Raw genomic sequence first — 13,029 nt, 5'->3', positions numbered from 1 at the left:
TTTTTAAAAAAGGGCTAGGGAGATAGCTCAGTAGAGTAAGTGCTTGCCTGGCAAGCTCAGTGTCCTGAGTTCAATCCCCTGGTACCACAAAACAAATCAAAAACAAAAACAAAAACAAATCACATTTGGGGCAGTACCTACAAGGGAAATAGCTGGGTCAAATAGAATTTCTAATTTTAGTTTTTGAGGAACCTCTGTAATGATTTCTATAGTGGCTGTACTAGTTTATATTCCAACCAACAATACAGAAGGAAACTTTTCCTCCACAGCTTTGCCAACATTTCTTATTTAATTGTTGATGATGGCCATTCTTTCTGGAGTAAGATGAAATCTCCTGGCTGTTTCAATTCGCATGTCTCTAGTGGCCAGTAATGTTGAACATTTTTTCATGTATTTATTGGATGTTTCCACTTTTTATGTGAAGTATCTATTCATTTCACTTGCTCAATTTTTGTTGGGTCTTTTATTTTTGGGTGAGACTGATTTTTATTTTTTGAGTTCTTTATATTTTTTAGATATTAGCCCTCTGAGGAATACCTGGCAAAACCTTTTCCCATTCTGTAGGTTGTATTTTTCACTCTATTGGTTCGTTCTTTCTTTCTTTCTTTCTTTCTTTCTTTCTTTCTTTCTTTCTTTCTTTCTTTCTTTCTTTGGTACTGGGGATTGAACTTAGGACCTTGCACTTGCCAGGCAGGAACTTATGCCATTGAGCTATCTCCCAAGCCCTCATTGATTGATTTTTGATACTTCTAGTGCAACAAGGCAGCAAGTCCTTGCCTATGACTGACTTCAAGCCTTTTACCTACTTTATCTTTCAGCAGATCAAGTGCTTCTCCTGTAACATTTAGTTCTTTGATCCATTTTCCTTTTAGTTTAGTACTTAGTGATATCTATGGGCCTAAATTCAGTCTTCTGCCAGTTTGCTCAGCATTCTCTATTAAGGAGGCTGTCTTTCTTCTGGTGTGTTTTTTGGCCCTTTTTTCAAAGATGAAATAGTTGAATCATTTGGGTTGTTTCTGCAGCCTCTGTTCTGTTTTATTCACATGTTTTTGTTTTTGTTTTTGCCAGTGCCATGCTGTTTTTATCACTGTAGTTTTAAAATATAACTTAAAGTCTAGTATTATGATACCTCCCACTTTGTTCTTGCTAGTCAGCATTGCTTTTGCCATTCTGGGTCTCTTTTCAGCCCATACAAATTTTAATTAATTAGTTTATTTCATCTTTTTTTTTTCTTTTTGGTGGAACTGGGAATTGAACTCAGGCCCTTGCGCTTGCCAGGTTAGTTTATTTCATCTTTTTTTTTTCTTTTTGGTGGAACTGGGAATTGAACTCAGGCCCTTGCGCTTGCCAGGTAAGCACTAATTCTACTGAGCCATCTCCCTGGCCTCTAATTAATTAGTTTATGTTTTGTCTTTTTTTTTGTATTTTTAATGAAGGGTCTATAGCGTGTTCACGGTTTCACTACTAGATCAGACTCATAGTGATCCATCTGTTCACAGCCTCCCAGGAGCTGGGATTACAGGCACACACCACCATGCCCAGTCTCAATTGCTGTCTCAGCATGCCCTGGGGGCGGGGCCAGCATGGCAGGCCCAGGGATCGAACCCCCCACCCCCATTGCTTGCTTGCAGGCGCTCCGGGGATTGAACTTAGGCCCTTGTGCTTGCTAGGCAAGCGCTTATTCCACTGAGCCATCTCCCGGCCCTCTTCAGGCATTCCTTATCATGAAAATATCTTATTTCTTCATAAATTTTGAAGGATAGTTTCTGGCTATCATGGCTTTCCTCACAACATCCCTCCTTGTGTCTTCCAGGGTATACTTTCATTTTGTTTTTTCCTCTTTGGCTCAGTCCAATCTCACTCTGCAGAGCAATTTCTCTTTCACTCTTTCCTGTTTTCAAATAAATTTCATCACTGCTTTTTGCTTGTTTTGTTCATTTCTTTGTGTGACACTAGAAGATCCTAGACTCTAACTCCAGAAGGAGAGACAAGCAACCCCAAGCCCAGTAATGTTTATTTGGTGAGCCACTTTTAGAAGAAACTACCTTTTTTCTTCTTCCAGTTCTAGGCACTTGGCAGCTGTCATTTACCATGCAGTTATGGCCAAGTCCAAGAACCACACCACACACAACCAGTGCCAAAGATGGCACAGAAATGGCATCAAAAAACCTCGGTCACAAAGATAATCTCTGAAGGGGGTAGATCCCAGGTTCCTTAGGAACATGCATTTTTCCAAGAAGCACAACAAGAAGGGCTTCAAGAAGATGCAAGCAAACAATGCCAAGGCCATGAGTGTACATGCTGAGGCGATCAAGGCCCTTGTCAAGTCCAAGTAGGTCAAGCCCAAGATCATTCCAAAGGGAGTAAACCGCAGGTTTGCTTGACTTGCCTGTATTGTCCACCCCAAGCTTGGGAAGCACATCTGTGCCCACATTGCTGAGGGTCGCAGGCCTTGCCTGCCACAGGCCCAGGCTCCAGCTTCTGCTCCAGCCCAGACTTCCAAAGGTGCCCAGGCCCCTGTGAAGGCTCCACAGTAAAAGCCTCATATCTGCTGATGTAGAAACAGAAGGACTGGTTTGACCCCTGGGGTGCCATCTGTGGGGACTGGTGTCCTCCTGTGCTCTTTGTACAAATAAACCTGAGGCAGGAAAAAAAAAAGAAGAAGAAGAAGGAAAAGAAGGAGGAGAAAAAGGAGAAGAAGGAGGGGGAGGGGAAGAGGGAGGGGAGGGGGGCGGGGGCGGGAGAGGGAGCGGGAGCAGGAGCTACCAATAACATTTTCATGCAGCCAGCTGAGAGTAAAGTTCATGGACCGGAGGTCAAGGTAAGGCCCATGTTAGGCACAAGTTTTGTTTCTCTTCATGAGGTTTTTCCTTTTCTTTCTTTTTCCTTCATTCTCTCCCCGACATCTGCAATCAAGAGACTCGTCTCAAGCTACCAGGCATAGGCTGCCGGTCCCAGCTGTGGGGATCAGGAAGGGAATATAGGCTTTTGGTTTTCTTTCTTTTCAGTGCCAGGGTGCAAACCCAGGACCTTGCACTTGCCTGGCAGGAGCTTATGCTGCTGAGCTATGTCCTCAGCCCAAGGCTTTTGGCTTTCTTGCTATCTGCTTACACTCACTCTACAGGTCCTTGTTGTCCATGCCTTTGTTTACTGAACTTTGCTACTTATTTTGGAAATTAAGCTGGTCTTCACTTACCTACTTGTGTAAACAGCTTTTCTTTCTCAGTTTATGTTGCATTTATTTGCTACTCTTTTGTTGGAGGGGTCTGAGGCATTACCCGTGTGTGTGTGTGTGTGTGTGTGTGTGTGTGTGTGTGTGTGTGTATTTAATTTATTTTATTTTTTTCAGTACTTGCCAGGCAAGCGCTTATTCTACTGAGCTATCTCCCCGGCCCCCATGCCTACCCTCGTTTTGTAAATGCCTTTTCTTTCCTCTTGTTTTATGGCTTGGTTAGATGCCACAATTAAGGGTTCCACCCTGGGTGTGTGTGGCACCAACAAACAGGCTTATGGTCTGCATGGAATAATGCGGCTGTCCTATCTGGAACCTTTTAATGGACTCTAATTCCTTTATATGCCAGTCATTCATGTTTTGCTTTCTTGCTTGGTTCTGCCAGCTTTTTCTTACTGCCTTCTACGGAGTCACTGATCATTTTATTTGGATTCTTATCTGTTTACTTATATGTGAGCTGGCAGCAGCCTTACTGGACTATGGCTGCTCTGTTACCCTTCCAAACAACTTGGCTGTATTCTTTTGGATTCTTCCTCTTTGATGCCCCATGGACCAGCTTTGAGGGAATTGGGTATTTTGTTGTTTTGTCTTCTCGTGTTTCTTTTCTTTCTTTTTAGTCCCACTGTGTAGTGCAAACTCACCTTGAACTCAGTTATGTAGCCCAGGTTGCCCTTCCACTCACAGAGATCCTTCTGCCTCAGCCTCCCAAATGGGCTGCCACACCTGGTACCTCATATTTCTGTTTTTTGTTTGCTTGTTTGTTTATTTATTTCTTGTATTAAGGCTTGTAGATTGATTATAGTGGCAAGGTACGGAGACTTCTTTTAATTAATGTCTACTTTTCAACAGCACCCTCTTGTGAAGTACCACACAGGTGACTCAAAAAGAAGCCATGATGTCTCAGGGCTTGACGATCACACATTAAAAACTGAAGCACTGAGCCCAGAACACTAGGTACTGCCCCAGTGTGTGATATGCAGATTGTTCTGCGTCTCTCTGCATATTGCAGAGGTGATTTCAGGCCTCCTGTCTAACCCTGCTCACAGCACTCAGGTACTTCCTGCCACTGTCACAGTCACTCATCCCTGAGCCACTCCCTTCTTCATGAATTAAGACCCAGGTTTGGTCTTTGTTCCAGGAAGCTATCACTCTAGCTGGATTTAGGACCCCCTTTTCTCCCCACAACTACAAATATGCTTTAATGTCATTATTCTCACTGTAGATTACACTGGAAGTGGTAGAGTAGAATTACTTATTGGAATTCCAGTACCTAGTCCCTGGAATTACAAATGTGGACTCCTCCAGACCATGACAGAGTCCAGGAGGGCATTCTGTACATCCTGCGCATGACTAAATATTGGCCATTGCTTCTGTCCCAGGATCCTATCACCTCCATCTACTTGGGAGCAAAGTTTATAACATATTTGGCCCCACACTCGGTTCTCCAGGTAGGGGTCACAGTATTGTTAATGAACTCAAGTCAATCCAGGTATTGGCATACCAAGAAAACCAATTAGTAGATGTGATGATGGTACATTGTGGATAGTAATAAAATTAGCAACACTAGTAGCATCAAGGACAAAATGAGTATTGATAAACCTGAAGGAACAATAATGTGCCAGCATTAGCCACAAAAAAGAAATCTATAATTATAGTTTGAACACCAAGACAGGCAGGTGCGTATGCTGCTGAGCTATATCCCCAGCTAAACAATAAGACAAACCAAGTATCTGCCTACAGTAAACATACTAAATGGCACAATTTTACCTCCACTAACAATAGAACAGTACTCAGTAATGATAGCATAAAGTTAGCTAGTTAGCTAGTTATCTAGAGAGTTGTAAAACTTTATAGTTACACCAATAAAGGCAGACAAGGTGGGGAACCAGAAAATGAAGAAAGCAAAATTTGAAAAATTAACAAGCTATGAGAAGGAGGAAAAAAATTAAGGTGGAGGTCCTATTGAGGAGTAAAATGATGTGTCACAAAACAACTCCAGGAAAAAAATGAATGAGAAAGAGAAAAACAGCAAAATACAGGAAATGAAGGGAAGAAGACAGAGAATTAAAAGAAGAAAGAGAAAAAGAAAAGAAACTAGAGAGAGAAAAAAGGACAGAAAAGGCATAAAAACTCCAACACCAAAAAAGCAATAAAAGAAAAAGAAAAAATAATTTAAAATAGAGGAAAAAATTTAAATGATTAAAAGAAAAAAATGCTCTGTGTGTTGTTTTGTTTTACATTTTGAGACAGGGTCTTGCTGTGCAGTTCACACTCGCTTTGAACTCACTGTGTGGTCCAGGCTGATATTGAATTTATGGCAGTCCCCCTGCCTCAGCCTCCCAAGTGTTGGGATTAAAGGCATGTGCCCGGCTTCCTGTTTCTGAATGAGTGGTTTCTTTCCATGATCCCACTGAAACCCGAGCTGGCTGCAGTGGTTCAGGTGCCAGCTCAGTGGCTTGAGCTTGAAGAGCAAATAGTAGGGCAGGTCTAGCTTTGCAAAGAGGGGCTGGCTCTCAGGAGACAGGCACAGGCAGGAGAAAGCCCTCTGTGGGTCCAAGCATGTGCACCAGCAGGCTGCAGCTGCAGAAGACTGAGGCAGTGTACATGGAGGGCAACCCTGGAGGCCTGGGCAGCTGGGGATCCTGAGCTGGCTTTACAGGCAGAGGAGGTGCACTGTTTGATGCAGAAGAGGGGCTTGTCTTGGCACGGAGCTTGGTTGCTAAAGGGAAATGACTGATAACAAGCCCCGAGGTGAGTCTTTTGACCATACTTCTGCAAATGAGGCTCTCAGAATTTCAAGGTCATGATAGGCATTTCAGGGCTGGGGAGATAGCTCAATGGCATAAGCATCTGCCTTGAAAGTGCAAGGTCCTGAGTTTGATCCCTGGTACCACAAAAAATAAATAAATAAATGATAGGCATTTCAGGAAGTTATAGGCACTATTTTCTCACTTGGTGTGCAATCAGAGTGAATATTAATTCTGGGACAGTGGACCCAAGTGTAAGCGAAGCTGGTCATGTCCTACGAGAGGTATAGGGCACTCAAGCACTTAGGAGAATTTATGTCTGATAAAGTTTCTAGCAGTGCCACAGGATCTGCTTTGTCAGAACTTATTTTCAGTGGGAGCTTTTGTGGGTAACTTTGTAACTACACATATTTATTGATTTATTTGCTTCATGCCTCTCTCTTTGAGGTCAGTCAGTCAGGAGACCAATGTAGCACCGATCTAAGGCTTCATGGTCCTTTGTTGCATTACACTCCCAGTTTAGATGTGCTTGTGGGAGGACTGTGTTCACCCTAGCTTCAGGATCAGCTGCAGGGGAGGGGGCTTTTAACCAGGCTTTGGCCCTGTCTAAAATGCAGTGGCATTCTTCACTATTAAACAGAGTTAGGAGTTTTTGACAGTCATCTCATGTCGGCAGGTGGCTACACAGGTGTGGAGCAATGTAGGAGAGCTCTTAACTCCTTTTGACAATTGAGTCCATGGGAACTGGTTTTTTATCTCAGGATTTTCCAGTTGCAAGGGCTTATGGGAGCAACTTGAAAGCAGAGAAAGTCATCTTTTCTGTATTGTTGACAGAACTATCTTGCCTAAGGCGATTAACAGTGTATCAGGCTGCTGTGTGGCTGGATGCCTTTTTGTCATTTCTGTGACATCTGATCAACTTTGACATCCAGGCCCATGGGTGAGTATACCTCTAGGAGGCGAGTTTTTAGAACTTCGGGATTGTGTTTATCTGTCTCAGGCTGAAGGATTTTCCTCTCAGGGAACATTCAAAGTTGGATTTTTAGGGTTAAACAAGAGCAAGACTGATTGGCTTGGTGTGAAGGAGGTGTCCTCCCAGGCTGTAGGTTTGTGCTGGGCAGAAAGGGTGAGAGGGAAGAGTCCCAGTTGCTCTGGTGATGGTAACATTTTTTTTTTTTTTTAAAGTACCAGGGATCAAACTCAGGACCTTGTGCTTGCCAAGCAGGTCTTATGCCTCTGAGCTATATTCTCAGCCAATGATATGTTTTTGACAGAGGGAACTTTTGAAGGCAGAGAGTTCTGTTCCATTGTCTACCAGGAAAGTCACAGTTCTGCCCAACTTTTGCAATGACCACAGGCTGTTGGGGGCCCAATTTGATAGAGCTTAGTTTGTTCCCTCTAGTCAGGCCTTGCAGGGTGCAATTCCTTTGTCAGCACTGACAGTTCATTTTTCCTTGCTTAAAATGTGGAACTCGGAAGGAATTGTTAACAATCATCTCGGGTGGGTGTTAGATGCTGTCATCTGACCAGGACAGGCTTGTAAGCAGAAGGCTCTGGAGGGAGGGTCTCTGTGGTCACATACAGGCAATGGCTAGTTTAAACCAGTTCTATTGGCTGGAAGTAGAGGAGTTGGGAGTGAATAGTGAAGCTAGGTGTTGGCAGCAGCTGCAGTGGCCAACAAGTGTATGAAGGCAAAATTCTCTGGAAGAGTGGGCCTCTTTTTCCTTTGAAATGCAGGCAGCAGTTTTGGTGTCATTTTTATCTCTGTAAAAGCCCCTTTTCCTGTAATCAAGGATCATGGGTTTTAACTAATTAGTTTCCATTCTATCTCCCTGTGGTATACATTGTGTAACCTTGAACAATGGTGCAACAAAGAGTGGATGTCCCTCAGAGAGAGCCCATTCAGATGCCCACCTGGCCACACCCCTCATGGGGACTTAGGTGCAACTTAGCCAAGGAAGGTGCAAGGCCTCCATTGTGCCATGGAGCTGCAGATGAGGGCCCAATCAGCCACTGTGACTAGTGCTTGCAGCCCTGGTGCACAGACGGAGCAGCCTACTGCTTATGCTGTCTGGTCCACTCACACACACTCCTTCAGCAGGCATTCAGAGGTTGAACAGTCCAACCCTTCCTCCCTTGATGGTGACCTTAACTAATGAGGTGATCAAGCTCTTCTTCTGCTTGAACTGAGCAGTACTGACAGACTAACTAGGGTGCCCTCAGAGGTCTTACAGGAATCAGGCACTGGAATCAGGTAGGCACACAGACAGAAAGACATACAGACAGATTATGTCCTCCTCCCTTTGGGGTCCAACGTAAGCCACTCAAATGGGAAACAAGGAATCCTCCTCCAAAATTCTGAGGGGACTTGAGAAATCTCGAGGGTGCATTTTGCCGTCAGGACCTGGAGAGGTCCTTTGCTCCATCTGTGAGGGCCATGATCAGTGACCACAGAGGTCCACATGACCAATCTTCATGGCCAGCATTCCAGATACCACTGCAAGCAGAGACGCCGAGACAACACCCAGGATTTGGAGGCAGATTTATTTACATTGACAAGCACTGATCAAGATCATTCCTAGAGGGGCCGGGGAGATGGCTCAGTGGTCTAAAGCACCTACTTAGAACAAGCTTAGCAAAGCACAGAGACTGCGGTTCAATCCTCCAGCACCACATGCCAGCCAGCCCCACCCACCCCCACATAAAAAAAAAAAAAAAAAAAAAAACAAAACTTAAGATCGTTCCTAGAATGTCAGGTCCTGATCTCTCGTGGTCTAGCACTTACATGGGAGAAGCAAGAGGAAGTACAGAGGCAGAATAGCTTGTCCACTGGGGACTGTTTTGTAAAATGTGCATCACAGTGACAAGCTGCGCATCACATGACCAGTCATTTCTAAGAGACAGAAGTGACCAGACTGGAACAGGCACTATTACGTGGGCAACTAAGAAACTGAAGTATAAACTGGCTGGGACGTTTTCTGCTCCAAGATGAGAGGTTTTGCTCTGTTGTGTGTGCTTTCTCACCATAAGTGAGGGCAATGGGCCAGCTGCTCATGGGCTAGAAGCTCCAAAACTGTGAGCCCACACAAACTTTTCTCCTTTCTATATGAATTACCTTGAGTGTTTGGTGATAGCGAACCCTTGCTGGCTAACACTCAGCTCTCACTATACTAGCATTTGGAGGAGTTAGGAATCTGGTTCAAGGTGAATAACTAAATCATTGGTGGAACTAGATGCAGAACATCTGATCACTGTATTAGCCAGTGTTTTGCTAGGGAAACAAAACCAGATATAACAGTTATAATGAAAGATATACAAAATTGGCTTACAGTGGTCACCACTGAGTCAGATGAGGAAGCGTGCAGGGGGGCTCTGCACACTGGAGACTGAAGGTTTCAGTCCAAGGTCTGAACTTTACTGCAGTGTACTATGCAACTCTGTATCAGAAGGCCGATGGATCTGCACCAGAAGACTAAAAAGTCTACACTGGAAGACTGCAGTATCCAAGGCAGAAGTCTGTGCTAGAAGTCTAGAGATGGCATCTAAACTGAAAAAAAGACTGGAGTTCCTCTGAAGAACAGAAGCAAGTCCATCCTTCTTCATTGTCCCTGTATGCCACCCAGGTGATGAGCTGCTCTAGAATGTAGAATTGCTGAGCCACTGCAGTTAAGCTTCCAAATCTCTCAAGTTGACACAATCAACCATTACAATCTCTTAGAAAAAATGTCATAAACCAGGAACACACGGTTAGTAGGGGCCTTGAGTTTGTTCGACTTATACAAGGAGTACCAGCATGCAGATCCAAAAGAGAGTAGAAATGTTTTAGTGAAAATAGCGATCTCCTGCTTTGCCCTTTTGTACCAAACCTGCTTTCTGCTCTTGCAGCTCATTCCATTAAGCACTGAGCTCCTGGCCAGAGCTGTCTCTTCATCTCTTTTGGTCCCAGGCCCAACACGAGGCCGAGGGACCTCAAACCTACTGCATCTGGCTGGTCTTGTTCTTCAATCAGAACTATAATCAGGATTTTTCCAACAAGGTTTTTCTTTTTTTAATATTGTTAGCAAATAAGCCTATAGCACACAAGAGTAATATCTCTATAACTTCACTTATTTAGTGGTCAGATTTATTTACTGTTGAACACATTAACCAATCTAGGTAGAAAGTCTTGCAGTTCGAACAGTGGCATCTTTCATTCAGGAATTCCTGGTTTAAAGTCTAAGTCTTCTATCTACCGATCTCTCACAAATTTCTCAGCAACTCTTGATAAATCCTACCTTGTGCAAATTCTAGATAATGGGCTGGAACAATACTTGCCTGACAAATATGATGTGAGTTCACTTCCTGGTACCAAAAAAGAACAAAAAAAAAAAAAAAAAAAAATTCTGTAGATTCTGTCAATACCATTTCTAGAAGGAAGCAAATCTTCTCAATAACTTATTAATCCTGTACCCTCATTTCTTGATAGAAACATACCATTGTCACAAGTTGTTTAAATTAATTTTAAACAAGAGAAACCCTGGCTTAACAAGCTTAGTGGCCTGACACTGGAAGTGTGGGTGGAAGAGAAGCTGATACTGGCGATGAGGCAACTGATGAGTGAGAGTGGGCTGCAGAGGCGGCAGGGTTGCTACACACAAAACAATAAACCAGCCTGGGCAGATTAATGAGGGATAAGCAGTCCTGATTTCTTACGTAGCCTCCTGGAGGGCATGGCTGTGAGTTTAAGAGTCTGACAGCTCTTCAAAGCAATAAACACCCATAATGACCACTTGAAGCATTATAATAAAGGGTCAAATATATTCAGAACAAGCATTCATCCAGCAAAAGTGTGGGTAACACTTTTAAAAAAATATACTAGAGGATTGGGGGTGTGACTCAGGGGTAGAAGACTCACCTAGCATGTATGTGGCTCTGAATTCGATCTTCAGCACTGCCACAAGTAATAAAACATAAGAGATACCAGAGAACACTAAATTTGACTTTGGCAAAACTCTCTGAAAGATTCCACTAACTCCAGAGTCTTACACACTGAGGAGCAATGCTTCCTAGATTTTTGGAGGTCATGGGCAAAAAGTTATTTTTTTAAAATTAAAGACCACCATGGACCACTGGGTATTTTGTCATATAAAGACACTAAGAAACAGGCGAACCAAAGAACCACCACCTACTGTTGTCATCCTTTCATGAAAGGGGGGAAATTCTGGTTTCAGAAGTGTCAGGAATCTGTCTTGGATAAAGGACACTCCTTCAAGTTGAACACATTTGGCACAATGAAGAACTTCAAGCATTCTTGGGTCTTTCTGATCTGTTGTAATTTTTGGAAATGTTGTCATGGACCCACCAAATGGGCATAGGATTAATATGCCCATTTCGGGCCCCCCATTTAAAAATAATTGCGCTTTAGGGCATGGGCTCTGGCACCAGCATCATAGGTGCCACCTGGGAACAGCAGAGATGTTGTACAGTAGGAACAGCATGTGTTCCAGAGCACCACTGGAATGCCCTAGGACAAAGGAAGCAAAAGGAAGCAAAAGTTCTGCATGTGGGCTGAGCTGTTTTAATTCTAACACACCCAAGCCTGAGAACTGTCCTGCTCCTTGCTCTTGAAGGATTCACAGACCTTCTCTGGAAAACCTGCAGCGACAGGAACCACTACCTGCCAAAGAAACCTATCACGAGTCCCTTGGATGAGTGGTAACTCCTCCACGAGCCTTCTTGGTCCCAGTTTGCACCCCTGAGCCAAATGGTATTCTCTATTTCCACTGCTTGAGAACACTGGGTACACTCGCAAATGACTGTCATATCTCTCCTCTGCAAGAGGAGCTCCTAACTATCCTCACCTGGTGCCTGAGCTCGTTGTTTATTATTATGAGTACTGAAGATTGTTTGCTCTGTGCCAGCCACTGCCTGGAAATAAGGCTGTCAATGGGTTTGTACTCTAATTTCTTACAACAACTTGGAAAGTAGGTCAGCAGGTTCCATCTTCTAGGAAGAAAATAAACTCAGGCTTAGCATCTCTTAGTTGTAGGTAAGCTAGGCTTCCATTCCATAGGCAGGTCAGTGGCACTCTAGAACACAAGCCGTTCCTACTACACGTGGATGTTCTGACATTAACACCACAGGGCTACTCATTGAGCCTGTGTCAGAAAGAGGTGGTAGCAGGACTGAGAGTGTAGCATGTATGTACAATAGGCCCTTGGGAATCAAATCGAGTTGAGTCCTGTCGTGCAATTACTAATTGCAATTATGGCCTGGAGTTTTTTCCTACTGTCTCTGAACCTCAGCTTCCTCATCTGTACAATGAAAGTAATAACAGCATCCATCCCAGAAGGAGTAGAAAATGAATTAATGCCTATAAAGCACTTCATAAAGTGCCGGTACACAGGAAGTATTTAATAAACACGTTGGTTCCTATTTCTGAAAACACCTACCCAGCAATAATATAATTATCCCTTAGGCAGGAGCAAGCCAGACACATGTAGACCAGAGCAGCATACGTCATCTTTCCACTCCACTGAAAGCTCATGAATTCTGACCCTGGACTGTGTTAATAAGCCCCTAATCTCTTCCTTGTTTCCAGTCTCCCTTTTACAGTCCTACCTACATAAGCTTGCAGGCTAATTTTCCTAAAACCCAGTTCTGATACTGTACATCTTCCTCCCACTGAAGCACCATCTTCGAACTGAGTCCAAGTTTCTCTTCTTGGCCTCCTGAGGTTTGCAGAGGACACAGTCCCATATTCCCCCTTCTTGTTGCCACTGTTGCTCTACATGAACTTGGATTTTGTCTGAACCAAATTCAAGCCGTTCTTTTTTTTCCCATAATTTTATTGAGAGACAAATAGCAATGAGACAGTTTCAAACCAAATTGGTAGGACAGTTTCAATAATTAACACATTGCATACTGTCTTCTTAGTGGTTATTTGCTGTACAAGATGCAGACATGATATCTTATTTACAAAAACTATTACAACAAATCCCTCTATTCATTAAGAGAATGTAACTATATATCTATCCTAACCATTTTGAATACACAGATACAAAATGGACA

The sequence above is a fragment of the Octodon degus genome, unplaced genomic scaffold (genome assembly GCF_000260255.1).
Source record: "Octodon degus isolate 3935 unplaced genomic scaffold, OctDeg1.0 scaffold00156, whole genome shotgun sequence".
Taxonomy (NCBI): domain Eukaryota; kingdom Metazoa; phylum Chordata; class Mammalia; order Rodentia; family Octodontidae; genus Octodon; species Octodon degus.
This window is presented reverse-complemented; position numbering follows the sequence as displayed.